The sequence below is a fragment of the Falco punctatus genome (genome assembly GCF_963210335.1).
Source record: "Falco punctatus genome assembly, chromosome: 7".
Classification (NCBI taxonomy): Eukaryota; Metazoa; Chordata; class Aves; order Falconiformes; family Falconidae; genus Falco; species Falco punctatus.
The window spans coordinates 13128552-13142113 of NC_137587.1; the positions used below are offsets into that span (position 1 = coordinate 13128552).

Below are 13562 nucleotides of genomic sequence, written 5' to 3' on the forward strand. Positions count from 1 at the left end.
ATTTGAAACTAGTCTGACAATCAAGTCTCCCTAGATACTGCTCCCTGAGCCCAGGACACAGACGCGTCAGCCTGAATCATGCTGCCTCCAGCCCTCTGAGCGTTTCCTGGTGCAGAGGGAGCAAACAGCTACAGTCTGACAGTTTCAATGGGAGGTGTCAGCCTGTTTCCAGAGCTTTCAAAAGACATTCCATTATTTCATGAATCATATCATTGTGTGGAACCTCTGAGATAATGAGACTATGAACATCATTTCATGATGCCATTTGGCTCAAAGACAGGGAAACATATGGGCATTCTCCTCAACACAGATTTTGCAGGGGAAATAGGGAAAATCCTGCTATCTGTAAAAGGCTTTTATTAGCCTCACTTGCAAGAGGTTGGAAGCTACTAACAGTGGACGAGACAGAACTGGTCAGCCACAGATTGCACATCTCAACACAGCTTTGTTCTGCTTTAAAATCCTGCACAGAAGTGTGAGAGAGTCACCATGGGATGTGAAACCTGTTTAAACTTACTAAGGGCATTAGGCTGAAATAATTGCAATAAAACCATCTCACTTCAATTGAAAGACTATTTTTTCCTCTTATTGCCAAATTAAATGAGTCTATGAGACTGTCCAAGTCTAGATTTTAGCCTACATAGATAGGATGACTCACCTACAGCTTACCTCTATGCAATGGAACTTGATAGTCACTGGGATGAAACTGATCTGCAACAAAAATATTAAACTCCCAAGTCCCACAGCACAGATTGACATGACCATTTAGGATCCTAAATGTCATTGAAAATTCTTTATACTTGAGATTTTATTCTGGAAAACAGAAGTTAGAACCTAGCAGAGACTCTGCCAAAATTGTCACACAAGCTTCAACTACCACTTTATCTCACTTTTCAGAATAGCACTTCTGAGTTGTACTATGAAACAGGTTTTATATTTACACACTTATCAAAAGGTTTTTTTCAGTAGCTACTGCTTCATTCGGTTCAGCCACTGACCACCAGGCCAAATCACACTCTCGTATTTCACCTCTTTATATATATAAACTACCTACAGAAAGCAATAAAACCCAAACCCCCAGCACGTTCCCTCAAGGAAGGATGTTCAGCCCTCTGGAGAAAAAAAACACCAAACCAACAAACGTGAACATGTTACAAAAGACTAAAACACTTTTCTACCTTTGCCTAGATTTTCCTACATATGGTATATATTAAAATTCTCAGAGTTTACATATGTCATATGAGAGCAATAAATTTCTTTAATTGGCTCAAGTGTGAATTTTGAATGAATGGAATTATTTTTTTGTAGGTGTTTAAACGTAACATAGAATTTATTTTTCACATTAAAAGGCCACATGTTCTAAGCCATATTCCTTAAATAAAAAGACAATAATGTAAAAACTTTTTAGCATCCAGCATTTCTAGTCTGAGCAGGGATATTTCAGCAGGTTCTTACATAAAGTAGTTCAAAACCTATATGTGAAAATGTCTGGAGAAGTCATTCCCATACCATTTGAATTGTTCATTCAACAGGCAAATATTTTCAATGTATACAAAACACAGGCTGTAGCCCACCTAGCTGCCTACACCAGCACAAAGCAGCGCCAGCAAATGTAACCTCCGTGGTACTGCATTGCAGCACTTTCCATGAATTTAACTTCAGTAATCAAAATATTCCACTCAGGGTTTTAGATGAGCTTGGCTCTCTCAGTGATCTGGACACATTCCAGTGTAAACCCCTTTTTTTTTTTTTGTAACAACATAACAGGAAGGAGGAGTAAACAGACAAAATAGAGAATAACTTGTCTGTTCTGAATTTGCTATGTATTTCCTAAGCATTAGGCCCAGTTCTGCACAATACTCAATCAAGGCTCAACTTTGTTGACTCAGAAGACATTTAAAGCCTGTTTTCTACAGTAATATTCTGCATTTATTTACACAGACAAGATGGAGTTTCTCTCCTGGTGACACAGGCACCAAGGAAGAGGCTGCTACCTCTGTTAAAGCAGTCTTCTTTCTTTGTAAAATTATCTCAGCCTGAAGCACTTAGGCAGGGACTCCACAGAATTTTGAATACAGATTCAAGAAGAGAAAAAACAGGTTATTTTCTTTTTTTCTTTCTTTCTTAAGCACAGGTAACTGCTCCGATATCATTGTCTATGGAGAACTAACCTGAGCCTCAGCATTTGTATTTATACCTCAAGGGAAGGACAGATTTCAGAGGCGATAAAAGTTGTTACAAGCTAGAGAGCCGTAATAGAAAGCCAGCCCTTTTGGTGGAGTGGGAATTCCCTTCTCCAGTTTTTGTGTCTGCTTCTCTCACACAGCCCCCTCCAAATCTCTTTGCAATTAAACTCGCCAGGGCTCAACTAACAATGAAATAGCATCCAGGCACTTACCTCAGAATTAATCCTCAACAGCAGTGGAATAGATAAGTATGATAATTAACAGTCACAGCAATTAAAGCAATTTCATGTTGTGATATTCATTCTCAGCAGAAAGGAAAATCTAGTTGATTTCTCCTGAATGAATGCCAAGATAGCCAATATGACACTGAAAGATTTAACACAGCTACTTGCAACACAGAAAATGTGCCTCCTCTCTTCTGTAAAAAGGAGAATGAGGTGACACGCAGAGTTCTTAGGCCCATCTATATTGTGCTTTCCTCTGCTGTACTGCTTTGGCCTACACTGAGTCAAAAATATCGTACAATACAGCACGCTAACCAACTTTATTTCTATTCTCTGATACGCTTATGTTCACAACCTGTATTTAACTACATGTTAAAATACAACCAAAAGCTAGGGACTGTGTTCTTTGCTACATCTGGCAGTGAAATGTAAGAAGAAAGCCAAGTGAACTGAAAGAACTGCCAAACTGAAAATGCATTCCCCAAAACGTTGGTCATTTGCTACAGATCTCGGAGGAAATACCAGTACACTTCTGTCACCCAGAGCAATGAAAAGTCAGGGCATTGACACAGTGGAACTGGGAAAGACATCTTTACAGAGACTGGAATTATACAGCTAATCAAAATCTAAATAAAGATGCTCTTACCACCAACATCTATGTTGTATCAATTATTCTTACCAGGCCAAAAAAGCAAGAAATAAAACAAAGATAAACTAACATACAAGCTCTTTCCCTGCAGAACTGTGGAAGCAAAGCAAGCCAGACTACCAAGAGAATAATTTCTATTGCCATCTATGAAAAGCGTAACGTTCCAGTTTAAAAATATAAATTATGTGTCTAAACTTGAAATAATTCAGAAAGTGTAATAATGGATAATATAGATATGCAAACATATAAATTGTATGACATTGATATGTTCCATGTGTTGATCCATAGAAGCGGTCATACTGAAGACTATAAAGGTTTATAGGATTTGACTGGAATAAAAGAAATCTGAGTTTATCTGGGGGCTTTGATGCACACTGTCTGCATGATCTCAGGATGCTTCAGAGGCAGTCACACCTATTCTCATGCAGATGAGAACCTTACTCATGCCAAGAGCCCCTTCTCTTGACGTTATTTTCACATAGGTTAAATTATTCACAAACCTATCTATCTGCAATGTCAGTCATTCGTTCCATAGGACTCAGATCACCAAGTATAAAATGGGCTACTGACACTTTTCTCCTTATGTAATTAATCTCTATTTGCCCAGCCTTGGTCTCCGTCAGGCCAGAATATGTCTGGGTGATCTCTCTTAGTACATACCTGTAGAGTACCTAGCACAAAAGGAACGCAAATTTTGTTGTTGTAAGTCATTCTAACAGTAGCACAAGTAGGCTGAGAAACACCTTCTGTTTGAATAGTCCATCTTCACAAAACACTCTAAAATCGGAGGGGCTTTTCCTTTCCATATCTAGTTTAAAGTTTTCACAGATGCAGTGATCATGCAAAATGGAAGTGGGAGTGAACAAACTGGATCTTTTCCATTTCCTTGAAGTCCCAACATACGGAAGAGAAGAAGCTGGATTCTCTGTCCTTTACACAGCAGGGAAGGAAGGGAAGAAGGAAAATGCAGAACACTTCTCAACTGACTGTCAAATGCCAGGAATCTTTAAAGAAGACTTTACCTCCTGGTTCACTGAAGATCTGTAATGCACAGAGCTGCAATGTTCTGAACTTTCTATGTATAGCGTATAGCAATGAACTTAAAGCTTTTGCATATGAGCAATAGAGAGCTAAACATAGGCACTTAACAGCTTCTGACATGTCTGGGTGAAACAAATCATGCTTCTAAATGAAATTCATCTTTGAATAACATGGTTACCCTTGGCAGAAATTTCCCCATTTGGCAACACCGTAATTTCAGTGTCTACATACAGGCTGGATGCTAGGGATTCTAATTCCTTAGTCAGGAATTAGAAGAGAGAAATTAATAACGTCTGGTGCTCACTAACACTCATCGCAGCCAACGAACAGAGGCTGGTGCATCTCTTAGGCTAATTACGTGTGCTATGACTGAATTAGAGAACAGGCATGGTAACCCTCATAAAATAAGCTACGAAGTTGCAGGTCCAAGTGAGGACAATCATATCAACCCATATTGCTCAAAACTGGTGAGCCAGGGAGGCCAGGAAGACTGGTGTTAGGAGGATATGGATAGTTTTTGTTTTCTGCATGGTCTAAGGAACACGTGGTAACAGCTTAGTACAGTTGCAAGCAGTTTATGCTTTAGTGATCTGGGGTGATCTCAGCACTTTTTAATATTTTAATTAATTTTAAACACTTTTGGAGAGAGCAACACGTTTTGCTCTGCTACAACAGTTCCTAGGCCCATTTATGAAAAGTATGGATCTTAATAACCAAGACTTCTTTTCGGTTTCACCTCAACAGTTTAGTGATTCTTCTCCACAAGGTGGCAGAAAGACCACACAGTTGACCAATAATGGTTCTAACCAACCTCGGTCTTGTCAAAGAATTACCACTGTAAAAGTCCTACCGCTCAAGCGAAATAAATCCTTAAACAATTAATTCTATGTTAATTGGAACAGTGCAATGTACCCATATGATATTACAAAGTTTTAAGGATGAAGATCACAAACAGAAGAGATTAAACTGCATAGTCATCACGACCTACTCAAACATTATTATGCAAATGGCGGCTTTGCACAAATGTCCCGGTCATACCTTGGATATCTGAACCAAAATGGATACGAAAGCAATTTGGATAAGAAAGAGGATCATATTTATAATAAATGAAACCAGCCTGGAGGTCACTGGATGAGTTTTCAGATGATAAAGCTTCAGAGAAAGAAGCTCAAGATAAAGTAGCTTTTAAAACACAAGTTTTTAAGACAGGTAATGAGGGAACAGGACATGTGTGGGGAAGGCCCCCCCAGCCCTGGGTCACACAGGGCTGTCCATGAAACGTGGTGACACTCATGTGTCTGTGGGACAGGAGCATGGCGGGGCAGCCAGCTCGGGGGAGCAGGGCTGGCCTGAGGGGGAGGCAGGCGGGCAGAGCGAAGGCTGCCTGGCTGGCTGGCAGTGGAAAGCCTTCTGGCACAACTGGAGATCCAGGATTCAGGGCAGGGGCAGGAGCCTGGTGTGAATTCAGCGTGAAGCATGAGACTTGGTATGGCCATAATGGATTCTGCAGCCTGGAGCAGCCTGCGAGCTCAGCTTGGTGCCTGAGGGGCTGCCTGGCCAGGGCCCTGCGGTGCACCACCAGCTCCCTCTGTACAAAAAGGTTGTAAGCCACTTCAAACTAGAGATTACATTTCTGCTCCTCTCCTAGATTTGCCTAAACTGGCTGTAACAGATCACTGTAATTCAGAAGGGAAACAATTCTTGCCCAACACTGTATTTTTTGATCACTCCCCCCACAGTATCTCTCTCAGTGTCTATCTGACCCTAGTTTTTTTACAACTGATAACAAGATATGCTTCGTGTACATAAGAAGCCCTCTCTACTTCTATACCAGATCCTCCCAGGTTCATCTACACCTCCTATCAATAAAGTGCAATTTCCCCCTTGAGGATTAGTGGTAGGAATGATCCTTACACCCTCCAGAAAGGCCTCCAGCCCTGCCACACCATATGAGTAGCTGGCCTTTTAAGAGGCTTACACAATAACAAATTGTGAAATATCTTTTAGTGGAACGGCCTGTTGTAGTTATTTCAGAATAGAATAAGTAAAAGATAATCAGAAGTTAGGGCAAAAGCTAGTTAAATGGATAGAAGCGTTAAGGCCAAGTACACAGCAGCAATGGCGGTGAAGAGTCACGTGCTGCGAAGGCCTGACATGACCTCGTCTTGGTGACAAACAACCTCTTCAACTTGCGAAAATGTCCGTGATTTTGTTGAAAAATTATTCCAAAGTCTGTTGAAGCCAGAAAATCAAATTAGGAAAGCATTTAAAAATCAGCTTAAAGAGATTAAAATTTTTGTGAAGTGTAAAAAAAGGGATTTTTAAATCACTTTTGCTTGTCAGGAAGAAAGCACATCATCTGACTGAATGTGTTGCCCACACGCAAACAGAACAGCTACAAGGAGCTGGGCTGTGCTATGTGACAGCTTTGATGTCCACTGTAGTGCCACAGTGACCACAGCTTCAACAGTGTCATCCCTCCCTCCTGCTTCAACCTCTAGAGACTGGGGGAGTTGGTTTGTAAAAAGTTGGCCTTTTTGTGAAAACCCACCAGACTTGCAGAGGTGCCTCAGTCTCATCTCTGGCTTGTCCATGTGGTGTCAGCCGTTCGACCTGAGAAGTGGGTCTTCTCTGCTTTCCCCCTCTTCTACAATCAGGTGGGCCAGACCTAAGTTAAAATTAATTCACTGAAATACATTAACATGTTTGGGATGCCACAAGCAAAATTTGTAGTATCTTTTATTGGGTTTTGGATTTTCAGTTTAAAGCAGCCAGAGCCTCCAAGGTAATTTAGTGGAGTTTAAGAATAGCTTCTGTTTATACCAGTGGGACTGTGCATCTACAGAGATAATGTCCTACATCTGAGAGAAGCCAGGGCATTTAACAAGATTCTCCTCACAGAAAAAGAAAACACATTTCAAGTGCTTCTATTTCATGTATGAAAAAGATTAATCCTATTCACAACCTAAGCTGGGAAAAAAGGTGATTTTGCAGCTGAAATTCAGGAGGCAGGGATTTGTCACCCTGATGGCTCGTTCACAGGTTCTCTGCATTGCCTCAGATGAGTTGTGTCTCTGCTTTCACCTGGGAAACGATGGAGGCAGTGTGTCACATCTGCTTCATCTGTGCCTTTCTGATCTACTTAAATCACAGGGTTTTTTTCAGACAGGAACAAATGCTGAGGGCTTGCTTTTTCTTAACAGAAGAAGACTAAGAAGGTAAACATCAATAAAATGCCCTTCCATGTTTACCTTAAACTATTCACAGACCACAGAAGAGAGGGAAAATAAGAGCATGGCAGGCCCCACGCAGGCTGTTGAGTGGGGAAGCTTCTGCTCTTCCACTTTCGCCCTGATGCTCAAGAGAGTTTCTATTGGAGCTGAGAAAGAAGCATATCAGAGCAGGCCAAAAGTACTCTCTGCATGAAGACACCATCTCCAGAGTATGCTGGATCTGTATTTTCAAGTCTACCCAAACAGGGTCAGCCCCAATTTCCCCAGTCTATATTGCAAATTGTCCCCTTGATAAGCACCCCCATGCTCTACCAGGTGTATGCTTGTTCTGGCTAACAGCTTTCAGGCTTTCACACTGCCAGAACATGGGGCATGCAGGAATGAAGGAAATGAAGCAGTGCACTGGCTTTTATGTCCTTTTGCTGAGATCTTGCAGACTTCTAAAGCTGCCTGGTTTCAGTGCTAAATACTTGAGTTACTCACTAAGAACAGCCTGCTCACTCCCCCTAAGAACGAGCCAAAGGAAACCCTGCAAATGGTTCCCAGCTTTCAACAAGGCGGGGGTGGTGGTGTCACTATATAAGGGATAATCTACTTTGCAAAGCTACTTGTTATAGTTAATGGGTATCAGGGTGGTACAGAGAAAATTATGACCAAATGTGCTTAGGTAAAACGAAGATAAGGTACTGGAGCACTACACAGAAGGAAGGCACTTTTCTGCCAAGTTAAAAACACCACAGATCTGGTACAGCCATTTACTGATCATGTTCACACAGCCTTAACTGCCTTGCCCACTCTCTGCAAAACTGAGAATGGCTTTATGCACCTTGTACCTCTTACCCAGAAGCTATCATTTAGCATCATACCTAGATAAATAGTATAAAGTCCTAAAAGCAATGCAGTCAGGAACTTCCCCTGCAGGTGGAGTGGGTTTTTTTTTCTGTGCATCTTCACAGATGATTTAGCCCAAATTAACCTGTTTAACTAAGTGTGGCAGAGACAGCATGGCTACATCTTTCTTATTCCCATCAACATTATCTGAAGTGCAATCAAGTTTGCAATTCTTTAAAATAAAGTCCCAACCCTGTCATAAAATGTGACAAATCTGATCAATTGTCTAAAAATATGAAAGCATTTATAACACTGCATATTCATTTGCTGGGAATACTAGAAGAAAAAGGAAGAAATTAATGCAACCAGGAATTTAGAAAATACTATAAAAATCACACAGGAAGAAAATTTGCTCAGTGTCAAATCCTTATTCAGTTAAGCTCTAATTGCACTGTAGTTTAAGATGGAAATGATTTACAGAGCTCATCAAATTTATGTCACTGCAAGGGCTGTCACGGAAGATGTATCAGATAGTTAGATGAGAATACATTTGTTCTTAGCAAAAAGGCCAAGAAAAAATGTATCTTCTTCCTACATCCATCAGCTGAGGCAAGAACACATAACTGGTTTAGAAGATAAGGCGGTAACTAATTCAGTCATGTGGAAAGAGCTGCCATGAAATCCCTCCCACCACCCACAACATTTTTCCACCCACATTGTTTGTGCTGCCGCACAATCCCCACCTAAACTTTAAGAAACTGAAATTCATCTCTTGGCAATAGTAATGCTTTGTTATTTCAGCCCACGATTCTTTGCTTTGTTGGCAGCATAATATGTTAACGACAATGAAATCACTACAAGCCTAATTCAAGACCCTCAGATGCCCACAGCAGCAGTCACTTGAAAGGGAATCTATCCTTATTAGAGGCGAGAGGATTTTCAATCAATAACTGTCAGCTGTGCATTTTCTTAAACATGCTGTCAATGGGATTTCTCTCCTTCCTTACAGCAGACAAATGCTTTCCATGCACACAAATGTGAGAGCCATCTAGTCACTCCATGCATCTGTTTGGATTTTAGTTTCTCCAGTGAGAATGCCAACAGGGAGGCCAACACTGACTGTGATTTTTCTGTTCTCTGCGTACACATGTAGTAGAAACTGTATTGAGACCACAAACTCATTTCACATTCTGTAGGTCACTGAACAGCTGCTGGTAATGATTTTTGCTCACTAATGACCTAGGTTATATTTGAATCAGTGCCCTAGAGGGGAAAAACTCTGTATTCCATTACTGATCCCCTGAGTAATAAAACCCCTTGATAATTTTTTTCTAGGTGGCTTTTGCAGTATTGTTATTTATTATCTTATAAAAATCGCATGCTCATCAAGCTTCAGAAAAATGTGTAATAAAAAGCTGCACGCATAAGAGGTGGTAAAATTTGCATTAAATGACCCTCAAAATGTGCCAATGCAATGGAATCAACACTATGTAACAGTCAAAGGGGTCGGAAGTAAAAGGCTTGCTACCTATTGAAAGGAAATATTCTGTCAGGAGAATAGAATTGTATAACCAAATAGATTAACAAGACATTATTTCTGGCATAGTCAAAAGGCTACATAGTAAATGAATTATAAGCTTGGCTTCCAGTCCCATCCTTAGGTAATATTCCAACATACATCATTCACATACTTAAGTTAACATGACCATTTCTACTGGGGAAGTATACTTCTTCTAGTAAGATATTATGCATATCATTTGCCACGTCACGACCTCCCATGTGTTACATACATAATTCTCCTACTCCAAGGGAAGAATTAATTAAGAGAAACACCCAGGCTCTTTGGAGAAAAAAAAAAATTACTGTGAATCTTAAAAACACAGACTTGTGTAAGAAATATAGCAAGGCGTTAAAAAGACAGAGGTAAGCACTTTAGTGTCTCCACGTACCAGTGCCTGTCAAATATTAGACTCTTCCTGTCTACTGTGCTTAGCTTCAAAATCCAGCGCTGCCACAGGAAAAAGAAGAAGAAGAAAAAATCTGTTTGCTTTTTCATCCATGTACCACATGACTTTCACTTTCATCAAAACACAGCAAAAGTGTCACAGGGGAATCATTCCCTTGACTGCCTTAGCACTCCTGATCCTTGACCTCCACCGGAAATGGATTCCAGGCACACTTCTGCCTGACAAGTGAACCGTGTAAAATCTTGATGAGGTGTGTGTTTTGTTTTGTTTGATTAGCAAGCCCTAAAATCGAGGGAAAGCTTTGTCTAACAACAACAACAAAAAGCTCACTTTCTTCGTCTGTGCTTCCCCTTTGAAAATTTACTGACCTAGAATGGCAAATGCTGCCTTCTACATAGGTAAAAAGCACATTAGTACATCAAAGTGGCATTTTAGCAAGACACAAAAGGCAACAGCTATGCATACAGACCTTGTGGCAAAGGAGGAAGGCTTAGAGCCATGACGTCATAAACCTCAGCAACTCCCACAATGCACTGAACGGGTATGGACAGCATAATGATTCTGCTCCCTGGAGGAAAAAGCTTAGGAGCAAGAGGAAAGAAAAGATTATTTTTAGCTAAGGGAACCCTTTGTCTTACAGCATTAAAAATCCTTGAGTTGGCTTCTCATAATAGCAGCCTTGTGCAGTGCTCTACTTTTAACTCTCGGAGTGCTGTAAAACATAACAATTACAGAGCAAAGTGCCACCTTCTGAACTTGCCTATTTGGTTTTTACTTGATGTCCTTTTGGCTTCGATTAGAATTTTGCACATATCAAAGCTTCAGGTTTTAGCCATAGAATTCAAAGCTCTTGTTCTTATCCATTTCCAAGTTACACATTTTCATAAGTAACACAGACAGAAGCAATAGGAGCAATAAGCATCATTTATTAGCCTGACAGGTTTAAAATGCAATACCTGAAATTAAACTGAACGTCCATTCCCATTTAAACATTTTATCTAGTGAAACACAGATCATCCTTTTCCTCTAATGCCAAAGAAATTTGATTCTACATCCATTAATAATCCCAGATGTCAGCCACAGACAACATTTTCATCAATCATTGCATTAAAGCACTGACCAAAAGATATACCTATAAAAGAAGAAACCATACTTCCCACTACTTTAATGTCTTTAATGTGTTTTCAAGATTTTAAGCCATTTTGCTGAAGGCTACTTTTAGTAAAGTGAAGAGACAACTGCATATACATCTCAGTTGTAAAAAAAAAAATTGATTTTGTTTAGCAAAGAAAAAGCAAGTCTTTAGCTGCATCCTAGACACTCCAAAGTAACATACCACATTTTGTAGTGTACCTAGCTGTTTGGCATACTTCGACCGGACCTCTACTATATGTGGAAAAGCCGCAACTGCCTACTCTTGCTCCATGTGCCAGGGCAGCCTGGCATAGCTCTGTCGAATGGTGTAACAGAGGCATGCCTACATCACACAGATCAAACCTGAGCTGCCTCCAAAAACATTAATTCAGAAACAAGACAAACACATCAGTGCAGTATTAGTCTGACTAACAAGCAGGGCTAATTAGTCTATATAGCAGCTTTTACTAATGGATTTCAATGAAAATGGGCTAAGTCTAATTATCTAACAGTTCTTCTGGTTAAGAGCACATACACAAAGTGTTACTATGAATTTGCTGGTCCACAGTAACTGTTCACACATTTAACCTTTCAGTCCAGCTTGTATCAGTTTCATTCCCCACCATACCCCTAGAACAGGCCTCCTGACCAGCTGTTGGAGAAGCCATGCCAAAGACTGAAGGTGGAAGATGTGGAACTACCACAGGTGATCCTTTACATTAGGACATAGCTGGTGAACAAAAGAAACCCACCCATGTGCTACTAACATCACACCATAGTTGTTCTGTACATTACTGACATGTGCTTAGGGCAACCTTTTAAAAATAGAATGGAGGTGGCAGAGTAACTGGTGGGGAAGGAGGAGAGAAGAGTTTGGTACCCTTCCCCTGTCAAAAATCCCCCACTGTGCTGGCCCACATCATTGGGCAGCTCTTGGAAGTCAGACGTACTCAGTGAACCAGCTGAAGGCACAGTAAGATAGATTCATCATGTACCTGCCACACACAAATGATGGCACTCCAGCACTTGCCACACACAGTGCCTCTTCGACAGCAAGTCTGCCGCATGGAAATTCAGCCTCTGCCCCCATCTCTATAGGCATTGCCATTCCAGATAGACAAACCAAACTGTTCACAGCTGAAAGCCTGGTAATGATTTTTAAGACTGCTGCAACTTTGTTTGCTAGTTGCTTCAAATGGAGAAGAAATTGAAATAATGTATAGCCATTCAAGACTTGCCTTTCAGAAAAGTGCTTCAGAATGGTCATGGTTATTTCAGGAAACAAGCGGATCCTTATATGTAGTATGCCCATCCTCTCTGTCACTAAACAACATTGAATATAAGGATTCCTAGCCTTATTAATAATCACTAGTTATCACAGTAATTAGGAATTAGAAATGCTAATAAATTTTTGCCAAATGTGTTCTAATTTCCTAGCACACGCAGTAGATAATGTATATTGCTTACTGACATCTGATACAATATGTGTGCTAATTTACTGGCATCTACGGAAACCATAAGAAACCAAATATATTATACAAAAAATGTCTTAACTCAATCTTATAGTCTCATCCTTCACAGGAAAAGCATCTGAAATCCATTAATAACTTGAACTTTAGCCGTGTCTTAATGAGATACAGACTTGATCCTTTTAGTAAGCGAGGCAGAAAATTCAAATGTTTCTAAAAATACAGATATTACAATTCATTGTAACCAAACACTTTCTTGGCATTCATTTCAAACAACAATACTAATGAAGCATGATAATCCTTGATGGTACAGGATGTTTAAGCATCTAATTAATTTTAACAGGCAAAGACTAATCAAGGGTTATAAAGAAAGTGCTATAAGCTGGTCTAAGAAAGATGAACCATGCAACACCTACTTGAAAACAAATCCTACTCCGATTGCCAATAATTGGACTGTAATAGGTAGGATCTAGTTAGTGCATGTAGACAGATTTTAGAGTGGAAGTAGTTACAGTGGGGAAAGTAGTGAAAGCAACTTTTTTCCACAAAAACAAGATTTCCTCATGAAACAAGTTCAGGGACGTAAAAATATCTCAAGTTTCTGACAAAGAAACTGCAATGACAAATAATGCAGATCAACGGAAGGCTCAAGGATTACTGCATCCAGGATTTATTTTATTTATATGTAATTCCTAGGGAAAAATCGCATAAAAACATTTATTTTGAAGTCTGGGTGCTACATGAGAATCTGGAGAAACAGTTGTTATCCCTGAGATTGGCACAGCTGATGGGAAGAACTTCACCTTGGGAAAGGATGTCTAATTATGA

The 13562-nt window shown here is 40.1% G+C and overlaps 1 long non-coding RNA gene across 4 annotated transcripts in view; it reads left to right on the plus strand.

The window, feature by feature from the left end:
* Positions 1-13562, plus strand: part of LOC308067728 — an 84815-nt gene that overhangs the window by 45221 nt on the left and 26032 nt on the right. For 3 of the 4 annotated variants that reach the window (XR_013929708.1, XR_013929709.1, XR_013929710.1), the window contains exon 4: positions 1-13562. This exon is cut by the window's right edge. The exons of the other annotated variant lie outside the window; for it this stretch is intronic. This is a non-coding gene — a long non-coding RNA (uncharacterized lncRNA). 4 annotated transcript variants of the gene reach the window in all.